Genomic DNA, 12,409 nt, shown 5'->3' with positions numbered 1-12,409 from the left:
GCAATGCCTCAAAAAAATTACAAAACACAAAATTAAAACAAATAAACACAACAAAACAGCCCAAGGCAGACATGCAGCTCCCCACACGATGAACTGCTGATGCTTCTAAGCAGCTAAAACCAAAGTCTAGTGAGAGAAGTTGTCAGATGACAAAGGAGAGACACAAGAGACCTCAGCACAAGAGCTCCCACACTGCAGTAAAGCATGAAAGCCTGCATACCAGCTGCTCCGCAGTCCAGGTCCCAACCCAGCCCTGAGGGCTCCCCAAGCCCAGCAAGGGAAAAACATGCAGATTCGTGAAAAGCCACATTCAGTTCCTCAAGAAGTCTGGTGACAAGTAATCAGCAATCTGGGTATCATGAGAAACACTAGATGAAACCAGAGCCCTGTGAGCATGCCGTGGCTCAGGACAGCTCTGCTCAACACTGGAGGGGAGCACATACAAATGAGGTATCAGCTATGTAAGGGATTCAAAGGAAAAGAAAAAAAATACTGATATGATACCTCCGTGCTGCTGTCCCTCTCTCAATTAAGGCATCAGGCTATCTGTCCCACTCGTTAGAAGCAGAAAACTATAATCTTGGAGTTAAACTTTGGGCACCTAAAAAAGGCTCGGCAAAGTTTTGCATCCCCACATAGAGCACATGGCTGAAGACAGCTGCTTTCTCCACCGCCTTCATGAGCAGGGCACGCCCAGCATAAAGTTGTGTTAAGTCATCCAAGACTTCTGCCATAAAGTTTATCAAACAAGACATCTGAAGCCAGTCAGAAGGTGGTCAGGGAACCTCGGAGAACCAGTGGAAAAGCAGCCATGGAGATTTTCCAAAGAAAAACGAAGAAATTATTTGTGTGATTTCTGTGCTCCTCTTCACCAAGCAGATTATCTGTCCTCCACAAGAGGACTAAACAGTTTTAATGCTGTACAGTGCTCCAAAGCACCTTCGTAAAAAGCCAAAATTCACCAAAAAAAAGTTTTAACTAACTCTGAACAAGTAGTCAATATAGTTACCATGAACTTCCTCTGTAACAGAGCTTGTAATTCCACAGTTCACTACTTACAGCACTCACCTTTTCCGTATGGCATGCAACACATTTGGGGGTCTTGTCAGTTAATTAAGCAGCTGTAAATCAAGCCCTATAGCCTAGCACAGTTGTATAAAATTATTTCTGCAAATGAAGTAATCCCAGACGCCATTCTGAGTCAACAACTTCCACTACAGCCCGGGGGGGGGGGAATATCCTAGTGTTGCGTGTGGTGGATGAAACAGGATTAGTTTCTATATATACCATGTGTTACACAGACCCCATTTAGGATGTCTCACTTTTCCCATCTTAGTCTCAGATGGAAAACAAAATGAGGAAATATTTCCAAATAACTACAGAAAAGGTTTCCCCTGCTTCTGGTTCGAGGGGGAAGAGTAGTGAAGGTGCAGAGAGATCCCCCAGCAAGCAGTGAGTGACACCCTCCCCTCCCCAACAACCCTAACTCCATTTACACATTGCTCCACCTTTGTAAGCTCCAGACAATTCATCACATACCTCCAACCACACACTGAGGAGTGACAACCACATCAGTAAGTTATACAACGTATTTAAAAACAAACACCAAAAAAACACCACCACACATGTAACTAAGTAGTTAACAAGGTTAGGCAAGACCATTAAAGATAAAGAGCTCTCCCCTTCCTTTTGTTTTCTTGCTTCTTCCTCTTCCCCCCCCCCCCCCCCCCCCAATTTAAACAAGAGGTATGTTGCTCTTCTATTACAAGTCAAGGAGCCAGGAATTCAAGCTGAATTTGTTTCTCCTTTCACGGCCTAATGTCACTTGACTTCGTGTTCACTTTCCTCATCTGTAAAATGGGGCAAATAAAAATGAGAAACTGCTACAGAGTGTTATAGGAATTATTAAATTCATAGCTGCACAGTTCTCTGAAGATGCAAACAAAGTGCCAAGCATTATTACTAGATGATGAAATGATGTATTTTCTCCCCCAAGCTATATAGGGGAAGAAAAGCACCGTGCAAATAGCCAACTGCATTCCTAATGAGATGCAATACTCGGAAAGTGGGACACCTTAAAACAGACTGGACAATCATCTTCCAGCTCACAAAGACTATTACCAATACATAAATCTCACAGGATTATAAATTGAAGAAATTTATAATTTGACCAGGGTTCTGCAGACAAAACAAGCTTCTCTAAATAAACAGGGAAAAAGTACATTCTTTGTCATGAAGAGAGCAAAAAAAATTCTCAAAGTAGTAAGGCAAGAAATGAAATTAGATTTAAAAGCTTTGTGGGGGATGAATTTATGTCTGAATATAAAGCAACTGTCAGGACTGAGAAAAGCTATTAAATAAAAAGGACCAAATGGAAGGCAGGAAAATGCAGTGTGCAAGAGAGGTCACATGCTAAATAAACAGGGTAGTATGCTAATTATTTACAGATAACAACTCCCTCTCTCTCTACAGAGATTTATGTACATTAAGAGAGCCACCATCAGTACTGTGGGTAAGTATAACATCATTAATATTAACATTACCCAAACCACAGCACATAAAATGTTAAGAACAAAAATAACATACTGCTTTCTGCATGCAGCAATACTGACTCTGAGAAGAAAGAAAGGGGAAAAACAACCAGAAAAATCCTGCCTCCTTCCATTCTAGTCACTGCCTGCCAGGGCAGCCCTCTCCTTCCCCATCCCCTCCAGTGGGAGAGGATCATTGCTCAGCTGACTGTCTTACATGGGACAGGGGTTGTCATTCACACAAGAGAAATGTTAACTCGAAAATAAATAAATAGATCAGTGGTTTTAACTCTTACCGAGCCAAGCAGCAAGTCAGGTCAAAAACTGACCTCTGATCAGTAACCCCAGGTCATTTAATGCACTACCACCACTCCAGCAACATACTGGGTTATGGCAGGGGGAGGTCTGGGCAAGGGGAAGGCACCACATTTCCTACAAACAAGGAATTTTGCCTTCCACTGGACCCTTTGCTGTGCAGCAGTCTTGGGTAACACATCAACACAAAGGCCATACCCCCACCCTACTCAGGCTGAAGCTGGGCGGTGTGAGCTGTGCCCCATGCCTGTCCTGGCACACACACCAAACTCCTCTGCTCCAGCAGCCAGGCAGGAACGAGGACAGGGTGGCCTGGGGTCTCCCTGCACCCCAACCGAGGGCACTGTTACACTGCCTGTAAACATACAGCGCAGCCACAAGCTCTGAGGAAATGTTTTAAATTATTACTATTCTGAGCCCATTTTGCTTTAGCACAACTATTAAAAGCCCAAGAAACGCTGTGTGTGGGCTGAACGCCTGCAGGACAAGTCATCAAGTGCTAATAAACGCAATAATGAGACACACACTGAATTAGCCTTGTACTTCTTTCCCTCCCATATTCAATGTGACATTGGGAGGGGAACAACAAACACTAATTTTTGCCTTTTGCATAAAGGCACTGTAACAGGGTGACTGGACATGCGCCATTTCATGTCCAGTTTTGTACATCCAGCCAATCTGCACCGAGTGCGGACTTTAACTCAAAGCAGTCCCAAAAACCGGTGAAGCAAGGTGAAGACCTACCTGAAAACCTGCACGGATTCTGCTTGGAAAGAGCAGCAGCCACTGGAAGTAGGACTGAATCTGGGTACGTGGACATACCCAAGGTCTCTGTGTCTTCATGGCACCACATTAAAGCAGCTCTGTCTGGTAAGGCTTATTTTAAAAGCCTTATTTAGCTTTTCTGGATTATTTATATACACTGACTTACTGTGGTCCACAGTTGGACTGTCAGCACCATGTTTAACATGGTGCTTGCTAGGGAGGAACAAAAGGATGGGAATCTGCCTTCTATGGCTAAATAGAGGCAGCAGGCAGAGGCATCAAAACGCCACTTGAAACACATCAGCGTATTCTGCATGGCATGATCCAAGCTCAGACAGCAGGATTGAACTTGAGGCAAAACAACAAGAAAGCCCGTATTCCTCCCCCTGGCTGAGAGCAGCCCAAAACACAGCCCCACCGCTCCTGTCAACACTGAGTCAGGCACAGGAATTTCTTGCCATCTTGTTAGGAGAGACTCTTATTTGTTCAATGGTGAAAGCAAGCAGCAGCTGGAGAAATCAGGTGCAGCTTTCTGGATCAATTGCTGAGGGCACTGGGTCTCAGCATGCCTCCCCATACCAAAACACTCCAGCACCAGAGCTACGGCAAGGGAGGAAGGAGGATTGAGCACCTGCCACTACAGCCTGGGATGGACACAGACACACACCCCTTCCCAGCAGGAACAGCAAAAGTGACAGGGAAAACAAGGCAGATTTAGGACCCAAAACTTCTGCTGTTCCTGGAGAGGGGAAACCAGCAAGAGCATCAGGAGATGCTAATCTCTTTAGGTAGAAACTTCCAGAGAAGGCAAGACATTAGCACAGTGATGCCAGCAGACAGTAAGTCTCCAAACACACATCCTGCAGAACGTGGATGCCAGCCAACATTGGAATTTAATGATGTTTTTACAACCACAACCAACTCAAATGCAGCTGGACTGTAAATCCCAGCAACTCTGATAAGCAGCAATAAAACTGAAGAAACATGACCAGGATGGGAGACAACAGGGGATAACCACTCCTGGAACCAGTAGACCTCTGATTAAAAACCCCGGGAATAAAAGCTTTGGCATAGGAGTTTGGGGTTCCTGACAAACAAGGAGCAACATCCACTTCTTTCCAGGTCCAGTGCAAGACCTCGGGCAGCCTGTGAATCCCAGAGAGCTCACACACAGTGATTTAGTGTGGGAAGGGTCAGAGATCCAAGAAAAGGTGTTCCAAAGACTATGGCAAGGAAAAGGGAGCAAAAGAAGGGAAATAACATTTCAAATGAGACACCAGTCCTCACATACTGTGGGCCTGCAGGGAGCCTAGGGATGCAGGACAGCACTAGGGAGCAGCAAGAACCAAAGCCAAGACAGCCCCATGCCCCGGGCGGCAGCACACCAGTGGTCCCCAGCAGCAGAGGGGGGGGCTTGCTGCCCCTTCCAGAGCCCAGTGACCGTCAGCAAACCTGTGGGCACAAGGCAAGCACCCCCTTGGGCCACAGGCTCCTCTCTGTGAGGAACAGCAGCTACTGCTGACCACAACAGCTGGCCCCAGGGCAATGCAGGTAACGTCAGGGCATGCATGGGCACAGGAGAGGGATGCAGCCCGTCTGCCACAGAAAGCATAGACAAAAAGGCAAGTCCCAGCCAGAATGGAGTGGGGAGACACACATTACGAAGCACAAAGACAGCAGCAGAGAAGCCCAGTGCAGCTGTGGGATAGAAGCTGACAGCTGATGTAGACACTTTCAGGGGCCCTAGACAGGTGAACAAATAAGTGACCAGATGTGCCTTCTGCAGATGTATCACAGGAAGGGACATACGCTTTCTCCTCCGGCAGAGCAACACCACACCTCAGAGAGGTCGGTACAAACAGATACCACACTTCTTAACCAGGGATAAGGCAAGGATGAGCAATTCAGAGGCAAGAGCAGCTGAAGGGCAGGGGCAGCAAGCCAAGACAAAGGATGCAGCATGGTAGGACACGCTGGTCTGGGCAAGCGGTTATACAGAGTGTGAAGGAGTGCCACAGCCTGAGTCAGAAGGAGAGACCCAGCAAGCAGCCAGGGACTCAGCTGTGGTGTTATGGGGCGAGCACATCCCAGCCACACGGTGTGTGGCTGAAGCACAGATGCAGCAATTCCACGCAGCTCTCCAGCTGGCATTTAGGATGCTAAATCATACTAGATCATACTGCAATATCCAAAACAAAGTAGATAAGGAATAACCATTCCCAAAACAAGACTACCAGCTCTAACATGCACTAGGCTACTTGGATCAAATCAGCCTAGACCAAATGCAAAATGAAGTCAACTAAACTGGGCCATTTCCAAGGCCTAATGCAACAGATAGTCTATTTTGCTGAATGTGATTTTCACATAAACTTGCCCCAGTAATCTGAAAGCTCTTAGCAGTTTCTCTGCACATTGCCATAGACGTGCTGAGTCAGAATAACTGCACGGCTGCATCACGCAGACACAGCAAGGGCCACAGTGGGGCTGGTACTGGAGTGCTGGCACTGCTGGAGCCCATTATATGCCACAGAACAGCTCCAATGGTCATTTCAGTTTTATTTCTTGGATAATCAAAATATACTTCAATACTCTGCCAGAGTCCGTATGATAATTCCAAATCCACTGTCTTTAAAAATGTGGAAAGCCTCCCTGAATCTTAACAGCAGCTCACACTGTGTTAAGGGATGGCTATCCTTTAAAATATACCAAATAAATGGATGTCTACACAAACAGAAGCAGCATGACATTCTTCTACAACTCCTGCTGGAAGCTCTGTATAGCATAATTTTAATGACATTTGAAGTGAAAGCCTAAAGGAGCTGTTGTGTAAGGTATCAAGCAACAAAACCAGCAGATATGTAGATAACAGACATCAGCAATGTTGTGGGTTAGATTACTCACCCAGGAGTGGACTTAATGCTGATCTCCACTGTCACTCTTGAGCAAACACTACCGATCTGTATAAACTTCTGACACTGAAAAGAGAGAAATAAAGAATTTAATTAATCACCATGAAGTCTGAGGTGACTTAATAGTGATATCTCATAAAAGTTCATGGTGACACAGGAAGCACAGTGGATGACATACATAACAGCATTTTTAAAAAGCCAATACCAAGAGACTGAAGTATGACAACTGATATAAAAAGGAGAAATAAGCCTGTTTATTCCAAATAATACCCAGTAACACTATCTCCCAGTATTTCTACATTACACAGCTGGCCTGTGCCTGCCCTTCACCTCCCCAGTTGATCATACACACACAAAACGAAGAAGGCGAATTATGCCTTGCAAGGCTTCCTTCTCACTATTGCAACGTCCAAAAATCCCCACCAAGCAACCTGCAGCACTGAGTGTCTAGACATCAGAGCGCAAAGTGAAGTCAGTAGAAGTCAGAGGCAGCCCACAGCACCAAACCAATCCTACAGCTTGTTCCCAGCAGCTACTCCTGAGTCTCTTTACTATGACTGTTTTGGTAAATCAAAGATGTTCTCTGTTACTGTGGTTTGACAGAAAGTTTTAGTCATGGATACTCCCATGTACAGATTGTGGTCTAAGAGCTATCTGGTGTGGGAAGTTTGACAAAATTGTTCCGGGAGAAGATTCTGGGTAAACTTTGAATTTGAAATGCAGAAGGGAAGTTTAGTGAATAAAACCCAGGTGAACAATAAAGAACTTCTAAACGTAGGCAATTCCATGAGCTCCCATTAGAAGAGATTTTAAGAATCCGTGAGTCATGTATGAGTGCTCAGTGAAATACAGAGGGTAGGAGGATTGAAACAACCAGGAACACTCCAGTCTACCTCCACCTGTGCCAGCATGCCAAGATGCTGCTCTCCAAATGAAAATCATGCCAAGAACAAGAACAGATCTTGCCAAATTTACAGAAGTTTAGGACAAGCAAGCAACATGATCAGAAAGCAAAGAATCAGCTCATTACAAAAAAAAAAAAGAAAAGAAAAAAAAAAAAGGAGAACTACAGAGACACAGAGTAACTAGTTGTTGACTTGGGACAACAAAGACCAGCGGCAAATATCCAGAAGGTGTATACCAGAACAGAGAGAATTCAGCCCATGCATGACTGGGAGACAAGCAACACACACACAGAAATGCATTTCAGGTCTAGATACTAAAAAGCTGTAATAGATGATGGTCTCAGGGCACACAAATGATTGGGTGATCATTGCTTCTCAGAGCAGTTTTTTGACTGGATTGAACAAAAACACCAGGGGAAAAAAAATTACACTGAACACAAATGACAGGGATATATGAATCTGTGCAAGCAGACTGTCACAGGATTGGGGCTTCAGGCTATTTCAACAGAATAATTATGTACTGAGCCCTGTACAACACAGGAAAAAAAACATCTGTCAGATGGAAAAAGAGACAAAACATGGTAGGCAGGGGAAAAAAAAAATTTGAAGTTTCTGTAAAGGGTACTGCAGAATGCTGTGGATGAAACCACAAAGCTAGGGGAAAAAAGTTAACAGTGTTATTTAAAGTCTGCTTAAAGTAATACCAAGGGCTGAAATGGAAAACGTATAATTAGACAGAGTTTCTCCCCTTTATTCCAAATACCCAACTCCAGCTGAGGCAGACAAGGCCCACAAATTGACAGGCTCTTTGGGATCCCCACTGCCTGGGCTGCCAGGACCCACAGGCAGCAGTCGGCAGCAGGAAGGAGGCGCGGAGCCCAGCGGCTCTGGGATCCTGACACTGTGCCTTCACTGCGGGGCTGGCCAGCTGCCTGCCTGCTGCCACAGCTGGTCTGCCCCTCCTGACACCCGCTTCAGAGGCAGTCAATGGTCCTGCCTGAATTTCTTCATTGCCTTCACCACAGAAAGCATTTCCAGTGCAGAAAGGTCCCAGCAGCTTTTCAGAATGAAGCTCCCTCCTGGTGCTGTTAGGTCTGTCTCCCTCCTTCAACACTGTCTTTAAGGATGGGACAGTCACGCTCCCCACAAGTGCTGATCTCCATCTGATCTCCTCTTCCTGGCGTGGGCACCGGCAGCACCACAGCTATTTCCAAGACTCTCTACCATGACTATTTTAGTAAATCAAAGATGTTCTTTGTTACTGTGGTTTGACAAAGTTTAGTCATTTCCTTCTCAACAGAGTCAGTCACACATGCACAGCCCACACCTCAGGCAAGCTGTATGGCCACTCGCTATCTAACGAGGGAGGGAACACTCACATGCATTTCCCAAAAAGTGAATGAAACTGCCTGAGCCCTTACCTTATGAGCTGCCACCACAAGGATTGTTTGTTTCAAAGGCTGCTAGGGAAGTGGTCTACATTTCCACTCCCTCCCCCTTCCTTCCTTCCTTCCTCAAACTCAATTTAATTCTTACTAATGAACTTCCCCAGAAATTTCAGACTCCCTCCAATCCTACAGCTAAGGAAATCTCTCTTTCATTGAAAACTGTTTTCAAAAGTAATTCCTATAGGGCTGGCTGTGATGTTCACCTCAGTATTTCTCCTGGCTGAACGGGGCACAGGACACAGATCCAAGGGGCTTTACCCTGGGACCTGCATCACGCTGTGGAGAAGGCTGGCAGCCCCCAGGGGGAAGTCTGTAGCTCAGGGATGCTGGGTGAAAACTGGAACTTGTTGGACTTCTTGGAAAGGGTGGAGTTTTTCTAGTTTAGCTGGAAGGGTAAATTATCATCCAAGAATGGCAACCGAGGGAATAGCTGCTCTTACATCACACAAGATAAATATGCCACAAAGCTCTGACCAGAGGGCAACAGAGGCAGCCAGGCGTGGGGGACGAGAGGTCTCCAGCCTCAACAGCAAGAGCTAAGGTCTCCACTGAGTTCAATCTAAGTTCAATTCCAGTATCAAAAAAGCAACCTCCAAGAAAACCACACTGATAATCAAGAGCCAGGTTTTAGGAATGATCATTTAAAAAGTGCAGGACTAGGCAAACCAGGTGAGATAAAAGTTATTTGGGTTTTTGCTTTCATACAGAGAACATCACAAAATATAGATGCCCTGGAGGAATCTTCCCAGTATCCCCAGGGGAAAAAAAAAAAAAAAAAAAAAAAAAAAAGTACTTCAAGACAAACATAAAGACAGACAGAAGAGAGGTGGGCAACATGAAATTTTTTTGCCCTTTCCAGACTACAATCCCTTAACCAGGAAGAAAACACAACTCCTAATCCTACAATTTTGCACTTTCAGCAATAATATTTTACCTTGTCAATTAAAGGTTTTCTATAATTGCCACCCATTCCTTTTCAAATTCAAGAAGCATGATTGCTTGCAATTACATACTATGAATTTAAACAGGACACAATCCTGTGCCTAAAGACCTGAAAAATTCATGTTTCATTATGTTTAGGGGCACAGCTTAACAAGCAAGCTGCAGCACTATTTCTTTGCTTTGTGCCTACGAGAAGCTTTGTTTCAGGAACATTTTTGGAAGAATGCAGGAGTACTGCAAGCAAATAATTTAGTTAACGTCTGTTCTTTACTAGATAAAAATGGAGATCTGCTTTGCCTAATCATTTCTGATCAAGAAGGGCTTTAAGTTACAAGATCTGAAAGAGCCCCTCCTCTCTACTAAAAAGCTAAAAAATGACTCTCCATGACATGGGAGTAGTCACAGCCCAATTCAATTTACTCCTTCCCACACACTTGCTTCACGTGTTTGTGTTTTGATTAAAAAGCTACTACAAAATTCTTCCGACATTTTTAAAAGAAAATGGGGCAATACATTCCACGGGCAACAGGACTCAAAGAAGTTTGTGTTTAAGTATTTCCCACCACCCTCTCTGGCCCCAAGGCACTCCATGAGCTACACATAAGCTTCCTGCACACTCACAAGCCTGAACTGAACACAAGGACCAGTCCAGCTCAGTTATCATGTTTTGTAACTAGACCATTTACACCTTGAGGACATGGTCAGACTAGTTGGGAAGTCACCTGGGAAATGTAGTTGGGCCTTTCAGCGCCAAAAAGTCACACAGGAAGGAGGGACCAGGGCAGAGGGGCTGTGGCTGGCAAGGGCACAGCACAAAAGGCGGTGGCCACAGTTTCCCAGATCAGGAGTGTTTCCTGAAGCCCATGCTGAAGGTCCAAGACAAGCTGCTCTGCCTGCAATAGGAGCGGACACCACCTGTAACACCGAGAGCTCGAAGCAGACATGGCTGCCTCTCCAGGAAACATCTGACAACAGCCAGTGCCAAACTGGCAGTCCACGGCTCTGCGCACATCCTGACCTCTCCTCCCTTCACAGCAAGGACACACAAGCCTCTGCTTTCTCAAGCTAGGATCACTTGGATCTCTTCCGACCCCTTTCCGCAGCTCGTCTGCCAGAAGAAGAGGTGGCAGGAGGCCTCCTCTGCCAAGAAGCCTCCTCTGCTTGCCCCTTGTCTGCCACACACCCCCCTCTGGGCAACAAAACAAGAGTGAGTGCTCAGCTTCTTCCAAGTCACCCTCCACCCACAGCCACGGCACCTCTTTGCCAAAGCCCAGCCACGCTTGCAGGAATTTGGCCAAGCCATGGCTTCTCACAAGTGTACACAGAGGCAGTCCTGAGGATCCCACACAGACACAGCTCCTTGTCAAGACATGCACGGCTATTTCTGCAATCTCATTATTTGGCTTCCCCCTCATCTATATATATTAGAAATTACTTCTTTCAGAACTTGGCCATATACTTCCACCCTTTCCGATGGTAATACCTAGCTTATGCTGAGCAGTTTGGTTTTGTTCTTTTTAAAGCTTACAGTGAGAAGATTCTTGCTTGAGACGAATATTTGATGTTTGCATAGTCTGCCTTTAGTCTATGTTAACAGTCCATTTTTCCTTTAAACTTTTTTTCTCTGTAAAGAATGAACCAATAGCTACTAGATATAACAACTAAAAAATTTATGAAGGAAAATTAATAACACATATACTTCCAGGAAGTCACCAGTGCAGACTGGTTGTGTCCAGTTATACTGCCTTGAAAAGGGGAGTGGAGGATTTAAAGCCAAGAAGCAAAGCAATGTAGAAACACTTGAATGATTTGGGGATCTAATGATTTTCCACGGAAAAAGTCACTGACGCATGTTTTATGTTGGTACGCTAATGATACAATTTTTTTGTAAAATGCCTTTGGGCAAAGGCTAGTTTGAACCTGAATGGAAGCAATCAGGGCTGCAGTTTGAGTAATTTTCCCACATTTGTATACATCATCTATCCACCCAAGTATCACCTACCAATACACAATCTCTCTTGCATTTAAATCATCCTGTCCCTGAATATATTTTTCCATTGCTGCAGACCACATAACATATCTCTTATTGACAGCCTAGCTGCAGTTAGACAAACACATAAAACACAGGTGCTTTAGCCCTTATCTTTATTTTTGACTTCTAAAAGACTGCACATCTTTTGACACAGACAAAAACCACACAGTATTCACATTAACAAACCAGTCTGGTTTTGGAGATTACTACACCCACAGCTGAAACCCAAAACAGTACTTGCCCATCCTGCAAGTGCCAGCCTTGAGCTTAAAAATCAAGTTTTGAAACCTGAAGCGAAAACTAAAGGGACCTGGGTAAAACTAACCACATCATTAACTCCTGTGACCCAAGCAGCTGCTATCTCATACAACAGCATTTCCTACCACAAAACAGTACATTTGAACAATGTACAAGCACAAATGTCACTGAATCAACATTACTAGCACTGGAGGATACAGACAACACTGCCAACTGCCACAGCAAAGAAACACTTTCTGAAATAATAATAAAATATAAATAATCTGAGTCAGAGAAGAGTAACATCAGACAGACCATTTAATGA

At 44.8% G+C, this 12,409-nt stretch overlaps 1 protein-coding gene across 7 annotated transcripts in view; it reads right to left on the bottom strand.

The window, feature by feature from the left end:
* Positions 1–12,409, bottom strand: part of PPFIBP1 (PPFIA binding protein 1) — a 116,383-nt gene that overhangs the window by 77,393 nt on the left and 26,581 nt on the right. For all 7 annotated transcript variants that reach the window (XM_074901694.1, XM_074901693.1, XM_074901695.1 and 4 more), the window contains exon 2: positions 6,513–6,586. The gene's annotated coding sequence lies outside the window, so the exon portion shown is untranslated. The remainder of the gene's footprint in view (positions 1–6,512; positions 6,587–12,409) is intronic.

Source organism: Athene noctua, chromosome 3 (assembly GCF_965140245.1).
Source record: "Athene noctua chromosome 3, bAthNoc1.hap1.1, whole genome shotgun sequence".
In the NCBI taxonomy this organism is placed as follows: domain Eukaryota; kingdom Metazoa; phylum Chordata; class Aves; order Strigiformes; family Strigidae; genus Athene; species Athene noctua.
Note: the sequence above shows the minus strand (reverse complement) of the source record. Positions and strands in the feature narration are given on the sequence as shown.